This window comes from Hylobates moloch, unplaced genomic scaffold (genome assembly GCF_009828535.3).
Source record: "Hylobates moloch isolate HMO894 unplaced genomic scaffold, HMol_V3 SCAFFOLD_6, whole genome shotgun sequence".
Classification (NCBI taxonomy): domain Eukaryota; kingdom Metazoa; phylum Chordata; class Mammalia; order Primates; family Hylobatidae; genus Hylobates; species Hylobates moloch.
In genome coordinates, this window is record NW_026652281.1 from 44230217 (window position 1) to 44257215 (window position 26999).

The window sequence follows — 26999 nt, forward strand, 5'->3', positions numbered from 1 at the left end:
GGTCAGTTTAACACCCAAGAATGACTGGAAAAACTCTAGGACTTACATAATATATCATTGTGAGAGCCTGGAGTAACACACCAAAAGAAGTTTTGCGGGTATGGTAATGAGAAAGAGTAAAGCTCTGCTTGCATCTAACTGAGGCCAGCTTATTTACTAAGGCAGTTACATTTATTTTACACAGTCAAATTAAATCTTTAATCTGCTATATACCTGACCCATCATGATTGCTAGGAAATTCCTTCTCAGTTACTATCATGCTTCTCCCTTGCATATTGGTTGCACCATCTAAGACAAGATCTAAATTGGATAGCTTTTGAGATAAGCTTGAGAAAAGAACAGGAACTGAGTCCATCATGAAAAGGATGAGTTTTGGATAATTGAAGTTATTATTCCAGAAAGATCATATAGATCAAGGGCACTACATACGCCTGCCATTTTCCCCATTGCTATAGTTAATTCACCATTATAGCCTACTTGCATTATTGAATAAAGTATACCATAGGGTAAAATGTAGAGAAAAATTTTTTTTCCTGGTAGCTTTTATGAGTTGGTGTTATAACTTGGCATGGAGGCCTACTGACTCTATTGTTCTCTTTGCACTTTCTTTCCCCCAGAGAGTGCCAAAAGGATTAAGATGCGTGAAGAGACTATTCTGCCACATATAATCATTACTATTTCTCTTGATTTTCATCCTTTACCATAGCTGTTATCTTAGGGTAGATTTCTTCTGTTAAAAGAAAAACTTTTAGAAAATTAAATTTATCAGAGTGGCTTTGAGCAAAAAAAACAATTCATGAATTGGGCAGCACACTGAATCAGTAAAGGTTCAGAGAACTCCACTCAACAACTTAGACCCACGGTACTTATACACAGAACAACAAAGTGACATACAGAAATAGCCTGACTGGTTATAGCTCAATGTTTGCCTTATTTGAACATGTCTGAGTGGTTTGCAGCATGTGATTGCCTGAAAACTTGACTGTTGTGATTGGCCAAGATTTTATGACTTGTTAGAAGAATATACTCTCAATTTAGCTTGCAGTTTGTCTACGTGTAAGTTAGATTATAGTTTGCTCTGTACAGAGGCAGCTTTAGACAAAATTTACTTTAACAATTTGTTCCTTTTGATTAACTTCTCAATTTTGAGACACTGACCAAAACCTTGGACACTGACCCCACTTTCTGTCACCATCATAATGGATGTATTTGGTCTTAGTATGTAATTCACAATTACGATATCAAATTAAGTGAATGAGTCTGTAAGCTTTCTTCATGTTTTTGATATTCTAACCCTAATGAGATTATCTGATGTGCCAAAATGGCTGCACACAAGCATTTAAGGCTCTTGAGAGGATACAATATATCAGGGGGACTATTATGATGTCTGTAAATAAATACTAAGAAACTAAAGTACACCTCTTAACAGGAGTCTCCATAAATCAAACTAAACAAAATCAAAAAATTCAAAGCTCCGGCAATAAATAGAGTTCAGCAGTATTCAAGTCCAATTGGACACAGTCTTTATTTGAGAATTAAGGACCACAGTTTGCTATAAAATGGCCTGACTTAAAGAAGTGTTCATCTTTGTAGTAAAGCTGGTAATGAAAGTCATAGTAACTTTGAAAGTCACACAAAAAAAACATAAAAATGAGTAAACTTTAGAAGAGTCAAGCTTGCTATTCACCATTCAGAATACCTGCAAATCAAAATTTAGCTGCTGCCACAAACACATTATGTCTTCCTTTCACTTCAGAATTTTTAAAATGTTTTAAGTGGTGTTGTCTAGAGAAACATCTTAAGCTTTCTGTAGTAACAAAAGGGGAAAGATAAACACAACATTCAGTTTTGTTCAACACCCTACACAAGCCCTCAACATGGACAAAAAGGGGATCTCAAGCTGCATAATATTCCATTAAGTGTTTTTGTTGAACACCAGTGTTTTCATTCACCTTTTGGAGAGTGGCTTCTACTTGTCTGAAACACTGGGAGGTCTCATTGGCACAGAATCCAAGATTTTCTTAATTTACGAATTAGCTTGAAGATCCATATTATTAGTATCTCACTACTGCCAAGAGGTAGCCACCAGGAGCCCAACTGGAATCTTTCTCAGTGGAAATTAATATCTTCATCTACTTTGAGATTGGTACTAATTTTGGTTATAGACTGCTTTAAACTGTGATTCTGGAAGGTACTATCTGAACTTTCAGGAAAAGCTCTTCAAAAGGCAGGAATGAGCCAGGCCAAATAGCAAGAGCTCAGGTAGTCCCCAAGTCTTGAGTACTAGATGATTAAAAGTACAATATATTCTACATTTTGCAGGCACTACTTGGATAGGTTTTCTATATTTGGTAGTGATTAGGTTATTAATTGGAAATGCCAAAGTACTATTTCTAGTGGTGGTAGGAGAGCAAGAAGCAGTCTCTGGTTTCTTGTTAAAGCCTTCCACAGATTATGGTCCCAGAGATTTTTCTGTAAGAAAAGGTTAGTGATTGGGGCAACAGGAAATAGGAATTAAAGGTAAAAATAAAAGACTTTCATGATGACAGACCAGTCTTGATCCAAGATCTTGGAAAAGCTGTCCCTATCTAGTATGACATCTCCATTTTTGGGAAAAACTTACTTAATCGTCTTTACCTGAAAGTCTCCAACAGATGAACAGTTCCAGGAATATAGATGGGTCTTTTGACTTGAGACTTGTGGATCCAAGACTCCAGACCCTAAACTTCTATGAAAAAACCTGGAAAGGTCCCTTCCAATGGAGTTCAAGGCAGTCTCTCTGATGTCATTTCTAAAAGACCCAATCTCTGGGTTCTAGTTTGTGAAAGTTTGGTTATCATTAGTTGGTAGGTCACAATGGGTTTCTTTAACCTGGTGAAAATATGATTTGGCATAATGCATGAAAGCCTTGCACTGTTGGGTCACGCCAGAGTTTATGAGTGAGAGATACATGAGATTCTATTGTTACGGGGATAGGACATCCAGTAACTATTTCATAGATGTCAATCTATGTTTTCCAGTGGGCGTAAATCTGATTGCCACCAAATAGTAACACCTTTGAACAAGTCAATCCAATTGATTCAGTTAGCTTTGTCTAATGCCATTGTGCTTGTAATGTCTTATTTAACTTTTTACAATTGTCCAGTGTAAGTACTTATATCACTGGAGACATCTCCAGAAACGTCCTATGAGGGAAACACATTTTCTAATAACCTTTTAGCTACTGATAAAGCATCAAATTCCTGCATAGGAAATCTTCCTGTGAATAGGAAAACATCCTGCACTGGAAACGTGCATTGATGATGGCAATTGAATGGCACCCATCTGAAAGTGTTCAAGTGATCTAGCTAATGCCAGAAATGTCACCTAAGGTTTTTAATTGTCTTGCCAGAATTATGAGTTTGAAAAACCAAACTTGGTTATTATAAACCATTTTGGCAATTTTGAAACAATCACCCCACCAATTTTTTCATGATTTGGATCATTTTATCTTTTCCATGATGAATCATAGAGTGCAGAGCTTCCATAATAATGGAAGATTTAAGGACTCAAGAAGGACCAGGTGGCCATCCAGGCTCTTCCTGAGTCCACATTAATGTTAAATTTGCATCCTATTAAATAACAATTTTGTTCCTCCAAGTGAATAGTTCTGTTTTTAAATAGGTTAACATAGGTTATTTGTCTGGGATCAATCTTCAAATTGCACATCTTAACAATTTCAGTACTGGCTGACTTAGCATCCAAATCTGCCAATCATTTCCTTAGTATTTTATTAATTATTGTTCTGCTTGACATTGGGTTAAAATTTTTATAAATCAGTTTGTTTTTTCAAGAGAGCTCTGAGAATTCTTAGTCAATGGTATGATCTTAAAGTTATCAGAAACCTGTACTTGTTAGATACCTTTTCAGTATTCTCCTTGAAGACAAACCACTTTAGGCTTCTTGTAGTTCAGGAAGGTACCAAAGTAAACAATTAACTGTTTATGAGTGACAAGACTTAAATGGTCATGTTTAAAATTTGATGAGTGTTCATTAAATAATAACAATTGACAAAGAAATTTAGTTATTTCTGTCACATAAAACATTTTAAGAAAATAACTAGAATTATTACAGATAGAATTATACCAGGACTATTATATTTTTATAAATTTCGTAGAATTTTTAAAACCCATATTAATACCACATTCTTACAAATATAACTCAAAGAACATTTAGCATTCTATACTTATTATGTGATAATGCTTCCCATAACATAAAATATAATAAGCCCAATTAACATATCTCTTTTTTTTTTTTTTTTTGAGACGGAGTCCCGCTCTGTCGCCCAGGCTGGAGTGCAGTGGCGCGATCTCGGCTCACTGCAAGCTCCGCCTCCCGGGTTCACGCCATTCTCCTGCCTCAGCCTCTCTGAGTAGCTGGGACTACAGGCGCCCGCCACCACGCCCAGCTAATTTTTTGTATTTTTAGTAGAGACGGGGTTTCACCGTGGTCTCGATCTCCTGACCTCGTGATTTGCCTGCCTCGGCCTCCCAAAGTGCTGGGATTACAAGCGTGAGCCACCGCGCCCAGCCTAACATATCTCTTTTTATACAGAGATATTCTTTTGACATTTTCCAAGGGCCAGTCTAGAAAAAGGTTTAAAATATTTGATCAAAATAGGATCACAGGCCACTGTGAACAATATTCATGTATTTAACCAAAGTGATAAATTTAAATACTTTAAGTACAGAAAGTTACACAGTGCACAAAATCCTCAGCTTTTTTTTTTTTTTTAATTAGAGAGGACTCAGTTTTCTTAAGTTATCAAAAGCCTAATAAAGACAATTAAGCAAAGAAAATTTTCTTGGTAAAACACAGAATCTTTGTTTCCTGGACTAAGTACTTAGAAGGATGAAAAAAAAATCTTCACTATTTTCTATTAAAAGCAGGTCAACACTTCAAGAAAACCTTGTTGTTATGACAGAGAGGATCAAGTTCTAGTTTTTCATCAGTGTATTTTTTTATATTAATGTTCAACTTTTAGAAAAAAAATTTTTTTCATCTTAGTTTGACTAGCTTGACTACACATACAATTTCTTTCACAAAATTCACCTTCCACAAACTTCCTACCACTTTCTCATCCATTAAGTTTTTGTCCTATGCTTTTTCTCTTCTAATTTTGGAACAACCAGTCATTCTAATTTAGGACAAAAATTATTATTTTTCTCTTAACATAACAAAACATCTTCATGCCTGATAGCTTTTTTTTTTTTTACCAAACATACCTATTAGCTAAGTACATTTGCATACAGCATTGTTTCTCTTATGATTTCTAGTAATTTTACGTATGTTAATTAGAATTCTTAACCCTTGTGATCTTAACTTCCAGCGAACACTGGGAAACAAACAATTGTGAACTGTCTATCACACCAGAAATCTGTAGCTTGGCGTATCTATGAATCACAATTTCTAGAAGCATGAGCTTTCTCTTAGTAAATTTGTCAGTATGGCACAGAACATGTTTACTAAGAATCCCAAATATCTTCAGTTTCTCTTTAACAAGAAATTGTGGAGGAGGCAAACTTTTACCTTGGTTCTCTTAGGGTTTGGTTTTGGTTTTGGTTTTTATGCTAGGCCTGAGAATGAAATTGTTTATACAGATTTCCCACAGCTTTAATTTTCATTCTTGATGATGAGAATGTTAAAACCTTCTGGTACAGAAAGGGCAAGTTTTACATGAAAATTTTATCTTACTTAAAGCTATTTAACTGATTTATTTTTTAAAATTATGTTTGGATTGCTTATAAAGATGAGACATTAAATAGCTAGCCGTCATCTAAAGTTATTTTTCTTAAATTTTGTAATGTAGGAAGATCATAAGCTTTTCTTCCTGTAAACCTAGGTAGAACAGGTCTATATTATATTTTAGGCTCAAAACCCTGAAGATATGCCTGTTTTAATCAAATCAATGATATTCTTGTTTATCAGAAATTACCCAAGTCATGTGAACTAGAAAAGCATTTGGATTATTTCTTATTTTCCTGAGGGAATACTGTATTAACATAAGCACTTATTTTTCTTAAGCAAATTAAATAGAGCTCTTTTACCATTTAATTTGGCAAGATCATAAATAGATAGGAAAATATATACATAGATATCATCCATACAGACATACATAAACCTATCAACAGAAACATATCTTACAACTTTTATTCTAAAATTTTAGTCATGTGTCAGAATAATACAAGCTTGTCAATTTATTAAAGAATATCCGAAACATAGTAATATTTTTTAAAAAACACTGTAAGATTTGTTTTTCATTTGCCTTTTGTAAGAAACCTTTTAAACAGATACATTTTGGTTAATTTAATATTTTAGATGCCACTGTATACCAATTAAAGAATGCATCCAATTGCTCTGGTGATATTTGGGATCCATTCTTTTCTAAAGCACTTTGCAAGTGAACAATTTTATCTATATGAAAAAATTCCCCATTGTAGTCACTGTAATTCTAAGTTGTCCTTAGGAAGGTTAATCAATTTTTCCAAAATTACACAAGTTCTGGGCCCTCAGTCTTTGTACATTAAATCAGCCAGTGTCCAGAAAGTGGAGTCCTGGACTCCTGGAGTTTCAGATTTCTTAGATTTAGACAAGCTCATTTTCAAAAATGGATTACCTGAGGCCTCTAACTGTATCCAGTCCAGTCAATTATGGCCTACCTGAGGCCTGTAACTGTATTCAATCCACTTAATTATCAGATCCAAGTCAATTCTACCTAGTCCAGTAAAAATTGCTCAAATATTCAGAAAGCTCAAAACACAAATCTGTGGAGCTCAAATTTGATAGAGATTAATGGGCACAATGGGCCCTGGCAGATAACTTGGCTTACTCACTCAATGTTCCTAAGGGTCCTTGGGGGTTTACTCTGGATTTTACTTCTGACGCCGATTTGTGAAAAGAAAAACTTTAGACAAATTAAATTAGCAGAGCTTATGTGAACAAAGAAACAATTCATGAATCAGGCAGCACCCTGAACCAGTAAAGGTTCAGAGAGCTCCACCTAGCAATGTGAGCAAACCGTATTTATGGAGAGAAAAAGGAAGTGACATACAGAAATAACCTACTTGGTTACAGTTTGGCATTGCCTTATTTGAATACATCTGAGCGGTTTGTAACTTGTGCTTATTTAAAAGCTCAGCTGCTATGGGCCAGGCGAGGTGGCTCATTCCTGTAATCCCAGCACTGTGGGAGGCCAAGGTGGGTGGATCACGAGGTCAGAAGATCAAGACCATTCTGGCTAACATGGTGAAACCCTGTCTCTACTAAAAATACAAAAAAAAAATTAGCTGGGCGTCTGTAGTCCCAGCTACTCAGGAGGCTGAGGCAAGAGAATGGCATGAACCCAGGAGGCAGAGCTTGCAGTGAGCTGAGATCATGCCACTGCACTCCAGCCTGGGCGGCAGAGTGAGACTCCATCTCAAAAAAAAAAAAAAAAAAAAAAAAGCTCAGCTGCTGCTATGATTGACCAAGACTCAGTAACTTGTAAAAAGAATATATTCTCAAGTTAGGTTGTAGTTTGTTTACTTATTAAGTTAGGTTACAATTTGCTATGTACAGAAGCAGCTTTAAGCCAAATTTAATTTAATTTAACACTTCACTTTCAGAGAAATAATAAATTAAGAAAATAAGAAATTTTAAGATACTACTCTAAAGATAATGTAAATAAGACATTAACATCAGTATATCTTTGAAGTCAACAGTATAGGATCTGGGGGCAATTTGGGGGGCCTAGCTGGCTCACAGTAATTGATAGTCTTATTTATTTAGTGACTTTCTGTATTTCTTACCATAACTCATTGAACTCAAGTGAACTAGTCAGTTATTTCTCTGAAATTTGTAGTAGCAAGACTATTGATTAGTTTCTCATTGTTGCTACATGTATAATACATGAAATGAGAAGTGGTTTTTCAACTCCTGTGAATCCACATGGGTCGAATAGCAGAAACTTAATCTAATAAGAGAGAAAACTTATGAAATCTAACAGGAAGAAAAGAGAGACATACTATGAAAATATATTACTCTATGTTCTTATTCTCCCTTAAGCTAGCTTTTAACTCTGCTCTTGGCAGATATCTCTTGAACCATATATAAATATTGCATCTGAATTAAGAGTACCTATACCTGAAATATTTTGTGTTTAAATTCCAAACCTCACTACTGCATAATAAAATAGGAAAAATTTCTACATTAATATGGAAACTTTCCAGGCTTATCTTACAGAAATATCAACTATTTCATAATCCATGAATATGTTTAATTTCTTAAATTTCAAATATATGGAACCAATGCTTACATGCAAGTGTTCACAAAGATCTGCTTGCTCAATAAATTATCATCATTTATATCACAGTAACTAACAAAGCTAATTATTATAATAACTAATAGTGTTGCTATTAATAATATAACTCTTCAAGCATGTTTCCCTGAATGGAAAGCAATTCTCAAGTAAGTTTTGAACAGTACAAAATACAAAAAGAAATTTAGAAATTCCCTAATATATTGCAATATATTGGTCCTAAATCTCTCTTCTTATTTCAGTGTAAACTCAAGGGGCCGTTTGCAAGTAAACATCAATAGAAAAGTATAGTTTTCAATAAAAGAAAAATGGAGGTCTCTGTAGCAAATGTAGAGAGCAGAGGAGGAAGGAGATAACCTTGGAAAAGGAAAGAAAATAAAATTATTTTCTTCTGTGAACTTCTATTTCCTCTCCCATTTATGAAAGACCATGATTTTGAGGGGCAAACACAATCAGGGCAGACTTATGGAAAAAGAAGTCTGATGAACAGTATAGTCCTGAAGTTTAGGTCTTATACTACAAGGGGAATGGAAACTTTTTAGGAAAAGTATATGCAAATTTTGGAGCAGAAGTTTAACAGACATTCATTCAATAAATATTTATGGAGCTTATATTGTGGTGAAGATAGATTTTAAAATATTTTGGAAGTGATAAGTTCCATGAATAAAAAGAAAGTGGCAAGTGTTAGGAAATGTCCTCTTATATGGTGATATTTGAGTCAAGATTTAAAAAGAAGTCAGAGAGATTATCGTGAAGAAAGCCAAGAGTTGAACAACAATGTATTTAGATAGGGGAGTGAATTGTGAGAGAGAAGAAAGGAGATATATTTAGGGAGGAGCTACCATAACAGATAAGTTTTGAGATTAACTCAAACTTTACTCTGCTAAGCATGTTTGAGAGGTTTCACTAATGATACAAATTGCATTGCAAATTTTTATTAGATGCTTTATTTTTATTTGATTGAAACATTTATTTTGAATGTAAAACCATGATGAAACTGACCATAAGTTGACCCATCTTTATTTGGGTTGCATACCAATTGTTTCAAAACAAAATTTTTAAGACATATCACAGGCTTCTGCACACCTGCTGCTGTCCACCTGTGTTTTACTTGTGTTGAGTTTTTATTTTCTTTTTTGTTTGTTTGCTGAAGTATAGGGTTTCATACTTACCTTAGTTATACTTCAACTTGAGAAGTAAGCATGAAATTTCAGCTAAATAATTTCCTTTGATTCTGGTTCCATCATCCAAACAATCAACTAAAATTCCTTTTTTCATACCTTCTGCAAGTCCTATAAGCTTAAAATCTATCTTCCTTCTCTCTGAAAATACACCATGAAAATTTGAATAATCATTTTTTATATACAGTCAGGAGGCACATTTCCCTCAAAACTCACTTTCAGGTTGAAATAAAACTAATTATATAGATCACTAGTAAACGTAGTGATTTATCTGCTTCCTATATAAATCAATAATGTATCATATTTTTTCTCCCTTGAATTATTTATTTTCCTAATTTCTCCAAGATTTAGTAAATTTGACATAGTAATTCATCAGCCTCCTATATAGAATTGCATCATAAAATGAGATGGGATTTATCTAACTTTTAACTGAAGTTAACCTTAAAAATTGCTTATTTATCTTAGGCATCATTTCCATATTACCCTCACTTGTCTTGCCTATTTTAGTTTGAAACCCACTTTCACAGTAGATAGAAGGAAATACTAAACAAATATGACAAAAAAATAAACGGTTTAACATTAATAAATACAAATAGAGTAGGTTAGTATTGACATGAGAGTATAACTTGAGGTCATACAGACTACAAAATAATTCTAAAAGGACCTATCTATACTTTATATTGTACCAGTCTGTCCTCTGTCGTGAGGAACAAAGTAACAGTGGTCTACCAAGATATAAAATATGATAAACCCCAATATGTTGAAAAATACCTATCAAAACATATGATCAGAGAATTCCCTGTCTGCCTTGCTGGTAAAACAGAATTTATGAAGTTACACTTTTTTTGAAGATTTTACAGAATAGCATTTAAAGAGATGACTTGCTTATATTGTGTGCTGAACAAAATTTTATAATCAATACCTAATATATCTATGACTATAATTGCTGCAGAACAGATCAAGTCCTGAACACTCTGGTTAATGCTGTCTTGCAGTATTCACAACAATGCACCTAAATCTATTACTTTACAAGTAAAAATCTGTATTTTGAATGTTCTTCAACTGAGCATAAGCATTTAGAAACATCCATCTTTATGTACGAAAATCGCTCATATATAAAACAGACATGTGTTTCTTCCAGAGCTATCATTGCCCCAGGCCTCTCACGTAATTGCTGTACTATTCCCAACTATCCATCCTGCACTTTGGGTTTAACGGATAACACTGGTTGGTGGAAGAATGAGACTCGTGACAAAACAAAAGGGCCCTATTCAAGTGTGATGTGAAACTCCAGCAGTCATGTGAAGATCAAAGGTCCAAACTGTCTTAGTATATCTTTGATCTTTAAATAGGCACATTTAGGTTGTGTCCTCATGGGGCTAGAAGATTGCCCATTTTGACTAAATTGGTGGTATTTGTGTCATTTTTCTTTTAAACTTACTTGAGTCTCAGCCAGTCAGTTGAGTATCTGACAGAGTTTGCTCATATCATTGCTTGTTTGTTTCTTAAAAAACTGATAAGAAAAGAAACTATACTTAGGCAAAAGGCGAAGAAGCAATTGTTTGGATTTTTAAATGCCCTATAGATATTGTCAGAAAATGTCAATCTATTCTCACATTTTGCAACTGGTTTCCTGTTGTTATATTTTCTTAAGGCAGATTTTATTTACGATTACCGTAAAACTTTCATTTCAGTAAACTAAAATTTTAGTTGACTGCTGAATTTTACTTTCCTCAATAAATGAACACAAATATATTAATCCTGATAAAATTTTCATTTGTCAATAAATATAACTTAAATAATTAAAATTATTTCCATTTACCAAAATAATTTTAGGTTTAGGCTTTTGCAGGTAAATGAAAAGGAAAATACTAGTCAAAGTACTTTTCCCAAAAAGTTATTGAATGGAAACACTGTTAGCTTCCTGCTCTTCCCATCATAAAATAGATCAAAGGATTTTGAAAGCTAAGAATAATGCAGCTCACATTTAAGGTAACTACTGGTCACAGGTACCTTAAAATCCATCTCTAACAGTCTGTAAAATGCTCTATTGGGTATATACCCAATGACAGTCATCTGCTTTCATCTTATTGGCAGAAAATCACAGTGAAGACATAAAGTATGACTATTAAAAATAGTTATGCTTTTAACTGCATACTATATATAATATATATTTAAATATATATAGTAATTTACAAATATGTAACGTTTGAGTAATGTGGTAATTTAATCCTCAAAGGATATAAACATAAATGTACACCTTTTACAAAAGTTCCTTACATTCATCAATCGATAGTATCATATTTCTTTCCTAAAGGGAATATAATAATTCCTCTGATATCATTTAAAAATAAACTTTTTATTATTTTAGAGGTTATTATACATGATTTAGAAATCACTAAACATTAAAAGAAGTAAAAATCTCCCATAAAATCCTAACTTCATTATCCAGAGATAAATAATATTAATAGTGTGGTGTATAGTTTTTTAGTTCTCTCTCTCTCTTTCTCACCATTTATCCATATAAGGTATATTTTAAAAGAAAATGGTTATGTTTTTAACATACATTTTTATATAAAATATATCAACATTGTTTCATGTCATCAAATATTATTTTGCAACTTTATTTTAATCATAGGATTATGTTGTACTTTATAAAGCAGCTTTAACTAATCATTTACATTTATTTCCATTTTGAATAAAACTTACTGTCTGTGAATTAAATCCACAAGATAATGTTATGGAGAAATGATAAAATGAAATGCAGTTCATTTTTTATAAGTATTGTTGTTTCCTAATTTTGTCTAAACTTATTGTGGTTGATTTAACAAATATTATATGAATACACGCATGCAATCTTATAAGAACTTAGGAAATTTACTTTTCATTATAAATATATAATCCTCTTTTTATACTATGGAGTAAAGAGCTTAAACAGCAAAAGTTTTTAAAATGGAAAATAGCATGGTTACTTCAAAAAATAAAGAAAGGAAATAAATTCAGCAGTTTTTATTTACTGCATCCATAGGAACTGAGTCTGATATTCTCCCTAAAGAATATACATCTGCTTTAAATAGCTTTCTTTGATTACGACACCATCTGATATCCTGAGAAACTCAGTCTTCCCTTCAAAGTTATTATGCCTTTCACCCAAGAATCTAAGAGTTCAGTGAAAGCACTTCCTTGCTTTTTACCCATGGGTCCTTCTAATCCTTCTGTGCAAGTCAGGGAAACTGTCAGGAATTATGACGTCATTGATACCTTCTTCAGTTTCAGAAACCACAGACTCACCTAGTTTACCTCTTCCAGTTATTTCTACGTTGTCGTCTTCAGAAGCTCTTTTGAAATTCAGCCACAGAGGCAGACCCTGATTCGTTTATCTCTTTTTCCTTTCCCTGTCGGTTTCCCTGTCATCTCTATATTTGTGTTTCTCTCTGTTTTGTCTGTCGCTTTCTCCGTTCACGTATATACTCTATGTTATATTTGGGCCACAGGTGGACATACTTTCTCTGTGTTTCTGTCCACCCTTTTATTAAGTTCAACTTATTTCGGACTAACCTAACACTCAAACTAGATATCTTTATTAAAATATGTCATCACTCTTTATCTATTTCTAAGTCCACACTTCTTTTATTTCCTTTTTTTTTTAACACAAAATAGGAATAATGCTCCTACCAGCTTCTTGTTTCTATGACTAATTCTTCTATTAACATTGTAACTTTTGCTATAAACTGTGGAATATAATTAATATTTTCCATATTCTCAGATTTTATTCATGGCCTGTGTGTGTGAATTTGATCTCTCTTCTTTATCTTAAATTGTTAGGATTAAGAAGTTAAATCTCATTTATAGACGATAGATAAAAATAATGTTTTTAAATATAGTAAAATGTTTATTTTATATAAATACAATATAATTTGTTTATTTTTATACATAAAAACTTATAAAGTCATATAAGTAAAGTACAGTTTCTTGTCACTACTAGTTTACTCTCTACATCTACAAAGATGTAAAGTGAAAATTAATTTTACCATGCTTCTGGATTGTATTGTTAGGAATTCTCATAGGAAGATACTATCACCTAGGTAGGTAAATATCAAAGACCATTTTATATTTTCACAGGGTATAAATAAAAGGTATGGGCTGTTAAATAGCTGTCTTTTCATCACACCTCTTTATTCCTTCCAGAGACCCCAGTTGGCCTCTGCAAAGGGCAGGCAGTGAGACAATCTCCATGGATTATGTATAAAGCAAGCTCATTGCAGAAGCTCATGTGGAAGAAGAGACAGATTTACAAGACTGAGAGAAGAATCAGTTGCTTTTCCTTCACAACACATCCTGGCATTGGTTATTGACCATAGTGCATTTTACCTAGGTTACTTGACATAGAAACAGAGACAGGTAAGGAGGTCATGCAAGTAGGCTTTGGTGTCAAACTGGATCAGATAGACTTACTAATACTTAGTAGTCTCATAGACTTGGCCACATCATTGAACTCCTCTCTACTTCAGTCTCTGCTCTGCAGAATTGGAATAATAATAGCATCCTTCTTAGCATTGCTCTGACAATTTAAAAAGTTAACCTGTGAAATACATTCTACCATAGTAACTTCTCAGTGAATGTCAGTATTATTTGTAATTCCAAATAGAGAATGTTTCTCTTAAGTATCTGAAGATGTAAACACCAGGCACTAGAATGGAGATGATTTTTATTCACTTCCTTGCCTTAATTCATTCTTTAGTGATCCAAATGTCATTGTTTTATTTTGTTTTAAGTTGCAAAATGGAAACTTTGTCAATACTGTCATATTTAGAAGACTTTTCAATTCTAATCTTATTCAACAGTATTTTACTAACTGCCCATCTTGCTCAATTTGGATTTGTGTTTCCAAATGTCAGCAGGCCCTATGTTCTTTTTTTTTCTATCTGTTAAATCCAAATTGTACTGTTAATATGGTCATAAAAGATCATATAAATTAAATTTTTATCTTTTCCTGTTGATGTAGGACCCACATTTACAGTTATGGTTACCATCTCTTGCTGTGTGACAGAATCACCTGGGGAAATCGCAAACATACCTCTGTCCTGGCCCACACTCCAACAAATTAAATCATAATCTTCACAAGTAGGTCCTGGGAACTGCGACTTGTTTTTTATATTTATAGGTAATTCAAATGTGCTGCCAGAGTTGAGAACCACTGATGAAGGCACAATTGAAAAGACCACCTATCTTTCCAAGAAGGATTCAAAACATTTCAACAACTATTCATTATGCAAAATCTTTGAATTTAACAAGACAGGAATTGGGACATTGAAGACTCCATGACAACCAGATAGCTTTAAAACCAAATAATCTAAAAGAAAAACTATTTAGGTTATTCTTCAGTTACTAGAAATTTTAAAATATTTTTAAAAATTTAGAAACACTTTTATATCTTTAATCCAGCTATATTACAACAAAAACCAAAACAGAAAAATAGCTTTTCAGTGCAATACAAAAATATGCTTCAGAGTAACTTCCTGCTTCTTTTTCTTTCATGTTTTGGACTGTATTTGGAGCAGGCTCCAACCATGTATGTTACAATCGCATTTTGATTAGTGTATGCCTGGTGTACATTTTCGCATCATAAATAATGAAAAAAGGACAAACTGACTTTACAGTTAACGTAATTACCTACTTCGGGACCAATTAAAACAGTAAAGTTGTTAAATTTACCTGATATTCCCATTAATTTGGTACATGCTGCCAAACAACTAAATGGCACTGTACAAAAAGATTCAATTTACCATATGTTGCAATTCTAATGTAATTGCCATTGATCACTAAGTCACTTTCTCTTTGTTCCGTGATTAACAGTAATACTCTATTATTATAGAATCACCACCATCGTGTACAGTATAATAAGTGTCAATTCTTATTGCTGAATAAAAAATATTTAAGAAACCATTTACTCTGTCAATGGTAACCGCAAAATACATTTTAAATTTGAGCCCACTTTTCTACTTTTTCTCGATTAATAATTATTTATTCCCATTATTCCTACCTCTTTTATTTGGGGGAAAATAGGATAATTTTCTCTGAATTATAATAACCCATTTTCAGTAAAGATTTAATGCATAACACATATTCTTTGGAAAATATGTTATATCACAGCAATAATACAATGAATCAGCTCATCTCCGACTAAATGGTCTCCCACTGCATCAAATGTACAATGACTGCTAATATGCAGACAATGCAATTTAAGAAATCTGCTGCAATATATGAAATGTATGATTGCCTCTGGATCCCATGTTTCTATAAAGTAGTCTATGTTCAATTAGTACATTTTATGGAGTTCAAAACTGAAATTTAGGAAGTCTTATTACCATATGTGTCCTTTTCCAGATCTCCACACCAAGTTACTACCATCAGTATATAGTCAGTTGAGGAAAACTATCCCATAAGCTCTAGCTGAAGAAGGAATAATTGGCAGCAGCATCTGCAAGTGATCAGTCACACCTTTTGAATCAGTTCACTCTTTGTGCTCAACTGAGAATTCTGCAACTCTCCATTATTAGCAGGTGAAGGAGTCCAAGGAGGCCTGCATATGGCCAGCTGGCTTCATTGAATCATCCTGTGATGGCAACACCAGGTAGGAAAAAAGAATCCCTGACTTAACCTCTGTTCTCTAGCATTAAAAAGAGTGAGTGTTGGATTTTATGAAGAAAAGAAGTCTAGCAGGCTGTTCAGCTAGCATCTAACAAGGCAAGAGGACCTTTGTGGGGTTACCAAATCCCACAGCTATTCCTGGCTTTACAGGTAATAAAACTCAGTTTAGTCAGTTGACCCAAGGATGATTCAATGTCTCCATTCCTTGGTTAAGTGTGGGTCCTCATTTTCAAATTCTTCTTCCAGGCTCCCATAGTTCTTCGACCTAAATTACTGCAATATCTTCATCACTGCAACAAGTCTCCCGGCTTTGTGCAGGTCTCCCACTTATCCATTTTATACCCTGTAATCAGAATGACCATCTGAATTTCAAATCTGATCATGCTATTTTACTTGTTAAATATTTATAGCCCCCAATTTGCCTTTGGATAAAGTCCCATAGTATTACTAAGGTTTACAGGGCACTCCTGTGCAGCTTCAGTTTTTACTCCTTCCTTCCTTACCCACCCTGTTTGGTCTAGATATATGGAATCATTTTTCATTCTCCAATCACACCATGCCCTCCCTCAGGGAACCTCACAAGTGTTTTTCCCTCTTCTTAGTCCTGCTTTTTTCTTACCTGTATATCTCCCACTAAGTTTTCTCATCCTCACACCTTCTTCCGTGTGGTTCTCTTTGCTCTTTTTATTTAGTTCTATAGCTCCCTGGGATTCCTATTTCAAGACACTTTCGTGACTCTGTTACAATTACCTTATATGTTTCTATATTGATCTCTATCAATAATTATAAGTTCTTTCAGGGCTTATGTTTCTCACTACAAAGTCCCTGTGACCTAAAATAGCATTTAGTACACAGTAAGTGTTCAATAGAAATTTGTTAAAAGCAAAAAAGAATGAATGGGTAGCATTCAAGTCAAAATGCATCAATGCTTCCAAAGTTCTGTTTATTAATAATGTTTTATAAAACTCTAGCATTCATATATATTATCAGGCAGATGCTGTTGTAATAAACAAAATAAAGCATTTTATTATAATTAGTTATTAAATATGAAATATAGTTTACTAAATGGAATTTCTTATTAAATATATTATTTTTATTCTGCATTTTAACCTAATATATTAATTTTTAATTTAACCAATTATTGAAAAATAATTGATACTTAATGGGTATATATTATACTAACATACAGATATACCAAATTTAGGTTATTTCCAATTTTGAGCTATTAAAATAGCATCTGGATATTTATTTATTGCTTTATTAAGTGCTAATTTAAATATAATTTAAGCTTTTCTAGAAGACAACATAATGATCTTTAACTTCAATTATTATATAAGATTGCAAAGCAGATTATGCTTTTAGCCAAGAATTATTTAGCTTTCTAAAAGTATTCTTACACTATATAGCCTGGAATTTGTTGAAGTGCCTATGTGTGATTTTTTTAAATTGCTTCTTTGATTTGACACATAATGTATGTTGTATCACTTCATGTTTTCCTGTGGGCTTGCCTACAATTTTTTATTCATTGCTTTTAATCCACTGAGGGTTTAGAAGCCAAACCATGAGGCTTGATAGAACTACATGTAAACATAAATGTGTGATCTTATTGAAGTATTGGTATAATGCTTAAAGTTTTATTATATTGCTTTATAAGATATATACAGATATACATATACACATAAATGCTATCTAAGTATATATTCTCAGGTGTATTTGTGTCAACTTTGTATATTCCTATGCTTTGTTTGACTTGCTTTAGATTGGATGGAAATATTTGAATTGGTTGAAAAGGATTATAATAATCATTTAAATTTGCATTTATTATAATGAATGCTTCAGAGCTTGATATGGCTTGGCTCTGTTTCCCCACCCAAATCTCATTCAGTAGCTCCCATAATTCCCACATGATGTCGAAGGGACCCGGTGAGAGATGATTGAATCATGAGGGCAGGTCTTTTCCATGCTGTTGTTATGATAGTGAATGGGTCTCATGAGATATGATGGTTTTAAAATTGGGAGTTTCTCTGCACAAGCTCTCTCTTTGCCTGCTCCCATCTCTGTAAGATGTGACTTGCTACTCCTTGTCTTCTGCCATGATTATGAGGCCTCCCAGCCATGTGGAACTATAAGTCCATTAAACCCTTTTTCCTGTATAAGTTAACCAGTCTTGGGTATGTCTTTATAGACAGCGTGAAAATGGACTAATACAGAGGTATAGGACTAGTACAAACAGCTGCCTGGTGATTTTAATAGAGTTTAATAATTTTCCAGTGGTAAAGTTCTTTTTGGGAAAAGGTGTAGATTACTTTACAACTTCTATTGTCTAGTCATAGAAACACATGTTTGAAATTACTTTGAGAATAATCTGAAAAGCATTTAGAAATCAAATTGTATTAGATCAACCAAGTTGTATTTAAGTCATTTATGAATCAACATGTCAGTATAGAACCTACTGCCTCTTAAGAAACCATGAATGAAATTTCCATCTTCTTTTTAACATTTTACATTCTCTAGGCTTTAGTAATGACTAAAGAAAGCAATTGTTTATGAATTATGCTTGTGAAAACATTCTTATGCAACCACAGTTCATGGTAGCAACAACCATCTCATACCTGTCCTACTAAACTGCTGTGACATATAGCAGATACTTGGATAAATGGGTAAATTGTGCATTTTTAATAGATTCCAGAAAAGATGCTATCCTACTAAAACACTTTTTCATAAAGACCTGAAATGAGAAACATCACCACATTGCCTTTAACTTCTATTATCATATAAATGCTTGCATATAATTTTAGTTCGGGACACATAAGATGAATTTAATACTATCCAATGCTTTGTGTGGCTTTGCTGCCCCCTTAAGACAAGTAAACATAAATAAAAAGCTACTAAAATTTAGTTTCCTGAATTATTTTAAGACATCTGTTCCTACATGTCTTCAACATGTGCACACACACATGCACACAGACGCAGAGCAACTCAAATGAAGAAATTGATTGACTAACAATTATTGGATAATTAATCAGTATTTTGCTTGATTCTGCTGCATAATCAATGAAAATATTACTTTTATTTATTGCTCTGAGAAACCCATGTTGTTCTCTCAAGGCAACTAATATACCAGTATATTTAAGTTTGATAAAGTTTGAAATTGAGTACTTATATTTGTGTGATATAGTTTTATGATTTTTCTTGAGCTACATCATTGAGGAACATGATAGCATATTTTCATTTTATTCCTTAATTATAAAAATTAAACTAAAGCCTTTAATATAAGCTAGCCATCTAAACAAAAATATATATGCCTCATAAATGTTTTGGTAACTATTATTTCAGGAGATGGAACAGCACATTTAAGATAATGCATAATATATTCTAAATTAAAAAACAAAATTATGTTAACTGCTTATAAATTTTGAAAGGGGGCAGGTTACAGTGTGATATTTGCTATTGGATTTACTTATAACAAATATTAGAATAATTCTGGGAAAATTTATAACAAATATTATTAGAATAATTCTAGAAACAATTTACCTTTTAAGCTAGATGTTCTCTACAAAGCCTATTACATTTTAAGAAAATAATATTTTTGTTTTATTTAAAAGAAATAAAACAATTTAATCAATAAATAAACATTGAGCAAAGCATTATAGTTGAGACTGAGTTACTGTAAGTCATCCCCACCTTTATCAGAAACATGATCTAATTCTGAAGAAATGTGATCTACAATTAAAAAGACAAACTGAAATTTTCCAAATTCTACAATATGCTATAGTTATTCTGGTAAAATTAGAAACCAGGTTTGTCTTATTTTTCCTTCAGCTTCAAAAATTTAGCCTATTTTTGATATAAATGGGAATATTCAGTAAAAATAAAAGACACTATGTTTTTTAAAAAGCTAAACCTTTGTAACTTTTATTTTGGTTGATGTATACATGGAGTAAATATTAATAAATTTGAAAATCACTCAAAATATGTAGTTCATTGTAAGTACTAAATTTAATGTTGTATGATGTATGCTTTTTTTAAATTGCAACCACAGGATTTAGGCATAAAAGCAGTTGTAACTTATGGCTGCCAAAACATCTCCTTTGTCATTTATGTTCTATTATCTAAATAATTCTATCATGAATAAAAGGAATGTGATTTATATCTATTGCTCAAGCAGAAATATCTTCAGAATAATTTGCTTCATAATTTCTTGCTGAAAAAGAATAGAGTGACTTAGGGGTGTGTGTGTGTGTGTGTGTGTGTGTGTGTGTGTATGTGAGTGTGTGAGTGTGAATGTGTGACTTGAGGAGGTAGTACACTGAGCAGGGCTAGAAAGAGAGTAACGTGGAAGTTCTCAGAGTGGAACATGTCGATCGGAAGGAAAACTCTTTCACTCATCAGAAAGTTTGGCCCCTGAAAGAGGCTAGAAGGCCAGAATAAGCCTGATTCATAATGGTTATAGGGATTGATGGTGGAAGTCACACTAACTTGAATTATCGTTGTCCTGGATTTTCTGATTTTTAGGTTCAATCCCTGTGGTGAAACCACTGTCTCCTTACTGCTGTCATTGCCTCTCTCTTATCATGTGCAGAAGATTAAAAACGGCTGTCAGAGCTGGGCATGCCCAATAACCACAGGCAGGCTTTGACTGCAAGCAAAAAGCTGTATCAATTCCCCTTTACATCTGCATCAAGTACCAGAGAGCAATCAGATGCATCAGCGGGAAGCCTCACCTCGCTGTGAATAGACTGACCAGTTCAAGCAGGATGATTTCTGCAGTGCCGTGCCAGAATGTTCAGGGCAGTCAGTGGGCTTTTCAGCTCTACCACTAAGCTGATACTCCTCAAAATGATCTGTTAGTTCCTTCAGTAGCTGTTTCATTTTTCTACACACAAAATTTTAATGATTCAGTTGTGAAATCAATGCATTATTTTGTATAAAAACAATATTTTTTGACTCACAATTATTTATATTGTTATTATAATGTTTACTCAGATTTTACTATACGGCAGTCCTTCCATCCTCTGTTTTGTTTTCCGTGGTTTCAGTTACTCACCATCAACTGCGGTCTGAAAATATTAAATGGAAAATTCAGGGAATAAACAATTCATAGGTTTTAAATTGCACATTGTTCTGAGTAGCGTGATGAAATCTCAAGCCCTCCCCTTCTGTCCTGTCCAGGACAGGAATCATCCCTTTGTTTGGCATATGTCCTCAGAGGATCACTAGGAGCTTAATTCTAAGTCACAATGCCTGTGTCGTTCACCTCACTTCAACTTATAATGTAGGCATTGTATAATTTCACGTCATCACAAGAAGGGTGAGTATAATACAATATTTAGAGAGAGAGAGAACACGTTCCATATAACTTTTATTATACTGTTATACTTTTTCTATTTTACTATTAATTATTGTTGTTAATCTCACTGTGCATGCATAATGTAGAAATTAAACTTTACCATAGGTATGTATGTAGAGGAAAATATATAGTAGTACCTATAGGGCTCATTATTATCCATGGTTTCAGGTATCCAGTGGGGGTTTTGGAATGTATCCCCCATAGATACTAGCTGCATATATGATAAAAAGTTTCTGTCATTGTTTCAGTAGTAAGAAGAAGAAATGGCAAAGAAACTTCTTAAAATGGAAATGTAAAACATTTAAGTCATATGTAATGTAAAACATATAAGTCAGAGCCAATAGCCTCCAGAGTAGAAAATGCCTTTCTTCGTCTGGACCACTGTATTGGTCAGATTAAGATAAATTACGCTGTGGTAACAAATGACCTCAAAAATTTTAGTGAAATTCAGTAGTATATGAATTTGTTTCTTTTATCTCCCTCATGTTGTATATCTATCACGGTTCAAATGCTTTTGTATCAAGACCTATGGGACAATCTTATCTCCATTATTGCTGAAGGAATCAAAGATTGTAGAAAAAAATGATGACTCTTCACCACCCTGCCCAGAAGTGGCAAATATTTCTTCTATTCATATTTCACTTGTCCAGCAAGTCACATGGACAAAATTGGTGTCACTGGAGTGGGATGAGCATTATCTTCACAGGAAGGGGCATTATAAGTCACAGGGCAAGTTGGCCATGCCTGACATCTACAAGGTGATAAAATATATTTTTTTCACAGGGAAAGAAGAAACCTTTGAGAATAATAATATAATCGTTCACAATCATGAAGGTGTCAAGATAGTCAAGAAATAATTCCTAATTCATGCATATCAGGACAGTATCCTACATGTCAAGGTAGGTTTGGATTTTGAAGGAACACACATTAGCAAGATGACTGTAAATTCGTGTCACAATCGGAAGCTTACCACAGAAATGTTTGAAGAGAATCAGTTGAATCTGGGTGGCATTTATGTTACCAGGAGCATGCTTGATATGGTAAGTGCCAAAACTCTACTTTGGGAGCCCCAGTATTTAATAGACATATGATTTGTGCCTAATTCTCTTGTTTTCTTTATGGTCTTTTAAAAAGTCCTTTGGTAGTTTAAAATGTCTTCTATGAAAGCAGTTTTGGTGTACTACTGGGGCAGACAGTTAAATGGTGAATTGTGCATCCCAGGCAAACTGCTTGTTAATGGCAGAGAAAATGAATGAAAGACATAAAGAGAAAATAAATTGCAGAATGACAGAGCTATTGCCACTTGCTCCAGCTACTTTATTTCTGGAAATCCTTGCTGTGTTAAACATAAGAAAATGCAGGTTTGATTTTATTAATAGAGGCAGCTTAGCCTTGCACAGTCTCAAGGATTGAAATGGACAGCATAAGCATTTGGGGATACGTAATTTTAAGCATAGTATTTTATAACATATTTGCGTTTTTGAAATGGTATTTAGAGAAGATTAATGAAAATGTATATATATAGGCTTTATAATAATTATTAGAAAATATAGGACTCTTGTAGTATTTTAAACATCTCTGTATGTAAAACAATGACTGACAAGGCATAGGATATTATAATTTAATTGGCCACATTAAAGCAAATTCAAATAGAAAAGCCTATTTTTGTGATCTTGCTTTTTTTTTTTTTTTTCCCAATTGGAAGTAAACTCAGGCTTCTATCACCTCCAGGCTCCAGGTTCTTATGAAATCTGACAATCATTTTCATTTTCATCAGGGCCAAATATTTTCAAGTGGTAGTGTTCAGGGAGCTCCCTCAGCACAGCTCTGTTCTACCCTCCATATCTTTCAGGTTTTAATCCTCATTTGATACAGTTGCTTAATGGAATGAAGCTCATAAAAATGACACCTGGGAAGGCCTGTGTATAACTCACACTGAGGAGTATAATTGAGCTTAGCTTTTCACACTGTTCTAACGATATGTATTCGGTTTTCTTGCTGCACAGAAAACTTGGAACTATGAATCCAGGCTATTTTGCCAGAAAGATAGATACTTCTCAAACATTCATATCATGATAAATAGTGCATGTGTCTGTATTAGGCATTTGGAAGGGCAACTATGTAACTTTTAAAACAAATACATATATTTTATATTTATATATGTATTTGTTTATATTTATATTTATATAACAATTATATATTAAACCTTTAAAACAAATGTGTGTGTGTATATATATATATATATATTTTATACTTAGCTCTGCACTGATCAAATTTTAGTTTCCAAGTTTTGAATAGGCAAGTTTTGTCAAATGAAATCAAAGGCACTTCACAACACAAAATAATAAGAATATTAAAATGTAATTTCATATTTGTACTTTTTTCATTTGATTGTAAACTTGTGATTTTATTAAGAAATAAATATCAACAAATGAAAAAGTGTTATAAATATGATTAAAAGTTTGATATGGAAGGGAATATGTTTGCATCAATATTTCTTAACATAAAATGCTAATCAGTGTTGCATAGAAAATATATTATTGTAAAATTCATTTTTTAAAAATGTGCTCAACAAATATTGCTGAAGTACCTCTTATGTAACTATTTTTAATACACATTATATTTTTCAAAAAGAAGATATACATTGCAGCATTTCGCAAATTCCTCAGGCCTTTTCTTACAAGAATATCTTTGCTACAACACAATCTTTGGTAAACACTAGTTTGGGAAAATATTATGGTCAACCACATTTCATATCCATTTCTAGTGGTGACACTCCAGCTTGGCTTCAGCTCTAGATATTGGAGAGAGGGGCAGTATGTGAGAACCCCTCTGCCTCAAGAGAGGACATGGAGTGTTGGAATTGGGTCAAGGATACTGGGAAGGTCTGGACTTAACCAGGAGTGGTTGGATTGAATATTCTACTTTTTATTCTAAAACAGACCAAGTAGTTTCAAACTTTGTCCTCTTAAGTGGCATTCTTATTTCTCTAGAAGTAGACCCCAACCTTCAAACCCAGACTAAATTGCCCTGATTTTTTTTTATTACTTTGAAATGATCTTACAAGAGCTTGAATGTATAGTAATTTCTACTTTCCTTCTATTTCTGCTGCATCCACTGGTGGTCTATACTACTTACTCATTAGAGCTTGTTATATGTAAACCTGAGTTAAAACTATTCCATGGTGATTAAGGGGACATATTCTCTGGATTCACAGTTTGACTTAGAATTTTAGTTCCATCTATATGGTAGTGAATCCATGACTTAACCTCTCTAGCCCCAGTTTTTTTTTTTCTTCAAAATAGGTATGAGATTTTCAATAGGAAAAATGAGATAGACAAACAAAATAGCCACAACAGTGCTTTACTAACTGGAAGAAAGAAGCGCACAATTATGTGGTATCAAAGAAATTTTATTTTAGTATTAAATTGTTGTATAATCCTCAAATTAATAATTGATATTAAATTACTCTCTCAATAGTATACGGATAATACAGCTCTAAGAATACAGTTTGGCTTCTTATTATATGCAGTGTTAAATTTTGTTCTACTGTTTCAAATAAATGTGAAACAGAGAAATAGAAAAAGAAATTAGAAATTCAGCAGATACTATTTGTTGTATACGTATATGTGTGACTAACGGGTGATGAAGGGAATGCATATTAAACATTGATGTGTAACAATCATAGGAGAAAAAGTCCTAATTTAATATTTTTTATAAGTTAGAAATGTTTTTCTATTATTATAATTAATACTAATTTATATGCATAAAATATATCTATTTAAAATAAATATCCTGTTTACAGAATATTTAATTTAAATATCCTATGATAGTTTGTATTAATATTTAAAATAGATTTTGAAAAAATAAAACAAATGGCATTAAGTTTATTCGTTCATTAATTCATGCATTCACTCAATAAAGATTAATGAGTATTCCTCTATGCCAGGTACTGTACATATACAAGAAATCCACTGAGAATGAGACATGCAGGGCACCTACCTTGAAGTCTGTTTTTCGGTGAGTTGTTACCCTTTGATGAGTGCCTGCTTTATGATAAACATTGTGCTTAGCCCTGAGACACGGTAGGTACCTTCCAACAACTGACAGTAAACAAAAAATAAGTTTGTGCAGGGTCGTTATTGAAGCTAATAAGAGAAGCAATTGGAGACTAAAATCATGGAAGAAGTGTTTCCTCACATAACTGAGTTATAAAAAATGAATAGGAAATCTCCAGCATAAGAAAAAAATAAAGTAAAATAAAATAAAATGTTCCAGGCACTAGGAGCAACACCAAGGAGAAAGAGCCAAATATTAACTCACATTATTAGGCATTCTTCAAATGCTTAACATAATTGGGTCATAGAGTTCAAAGAAAGGCATTGAGAGAGACATAACCAAATCAGGGTAACCTTCCCAGTTACTCCAAGGGTTTTATTTTGAAACAATAGTAACCCACTGAGATTCTTAAGCTGCGTATCATTTGTATATGTGAAAGACCATGCTGACAATTTCATAGTGTCTGGATTGGAAGTAAAGTGAAAATGGAAATATTATTGTTTGTTATCTGTCATTCAAGTGATAAACAATCGGGATGGGAACTAAGCCAGTAACTGGAAAATGGAAAGAAATGAGGAAATCAACAGAAAACATTTAGGAATGAGAGTTGAATCCCATGGGGTGAGAAATAGAAATTAATGGTTGTTTCAAATTTGCTAATATGTTAAAGACAATTTCTTCCCCTTGTATAGTTATTAAAGAGCAATCAAAGAGCTTGCAAATCAAAGCTAATTTGGAACTTAGAGCAAATGCATTATTTACAATAAGAAAGAGGAAGGTTTACTAGTGACCAATTAGACTTGAAAGATTTTCTGCTTCTGATCTCAATATTATTTTGTTGAAAGTATTCCTGGTATAGTTTTGACTTTTTAAGTGCAACCGTCAAAGGAATGACTTTAATAAATTCTACAAAATAGTATTAAACAATGTAATATATTTAATCAAATCTAAGTGACCTTGTTCAAGGTGTCTTCCCTTTCATTGATCTATTTAATTTTTAGTTCTTTGCCTTGAAGTCGTATTTCAGACATGTGCACAGATACTTCTCTTTTTCCTCTGTGGCAATGACAACATTAGGACATGAAAGCAGACATTAGACATGAAAGAAGACAGGAAATAGTTTAAAGCCAATTTTATTTTCAAGTCCCCATTTGATAGTCATTCTCCCTGACTGTTCCTGAACCATGAGAAAATGCCCAAGTGTGTGAGACAGCACCTGTGAAAAATCAAATGAAGGACTGCAGCTTCTAGTATGCAACTACCTTCAAGCCTAGAGTCGGGGCCTCAGTAAATATGAGCTGAGGCTAGCCAGAAGTAAGCACAATGGACTTTTATTGTTTTAAGACTTACATTTATAGAGCAGTTTTACATTCACAGCAAAACTGAGAAAAAGTTACAGAGATTTTTTTTTTTTCTTTTTTTC

General features: G+C 33.2%; 1 long non-coding RNA gene across 4 annotated transcripts in view; it reads left to right on the forward strand.

Moving 5' to 3' along the window:
* Nucleotides 1–26999, forward strand: part of LOC131383721 (uncharacterized) — a 112181-nt gene that overhangs the window by 26402 nt on the left and 58780 nt on the right. For 3 of the 4 annotated variants that reach the window (XR_009213958.1, XR_009213956.1, XR_009213959.1), the window contains exons 2-6: nt 13705–13917; nt 14522–14640; nt 15904–16150; nt 22301–22557; nt 25467–25537. This is a non-coding gene — a long non-coding RNA (uncharacterized LOC131383721). Of the gene's footprint in view, nt 1–13580; nt 13602–13704; nt 13918–14521; nt 14641–15903; nt 16151–22300; nt 22558–25466; nt 25538–26999 lie in introns of those variants that run through there. The other variant, XR_009213957.1, reaches the window with a different exon arrangement.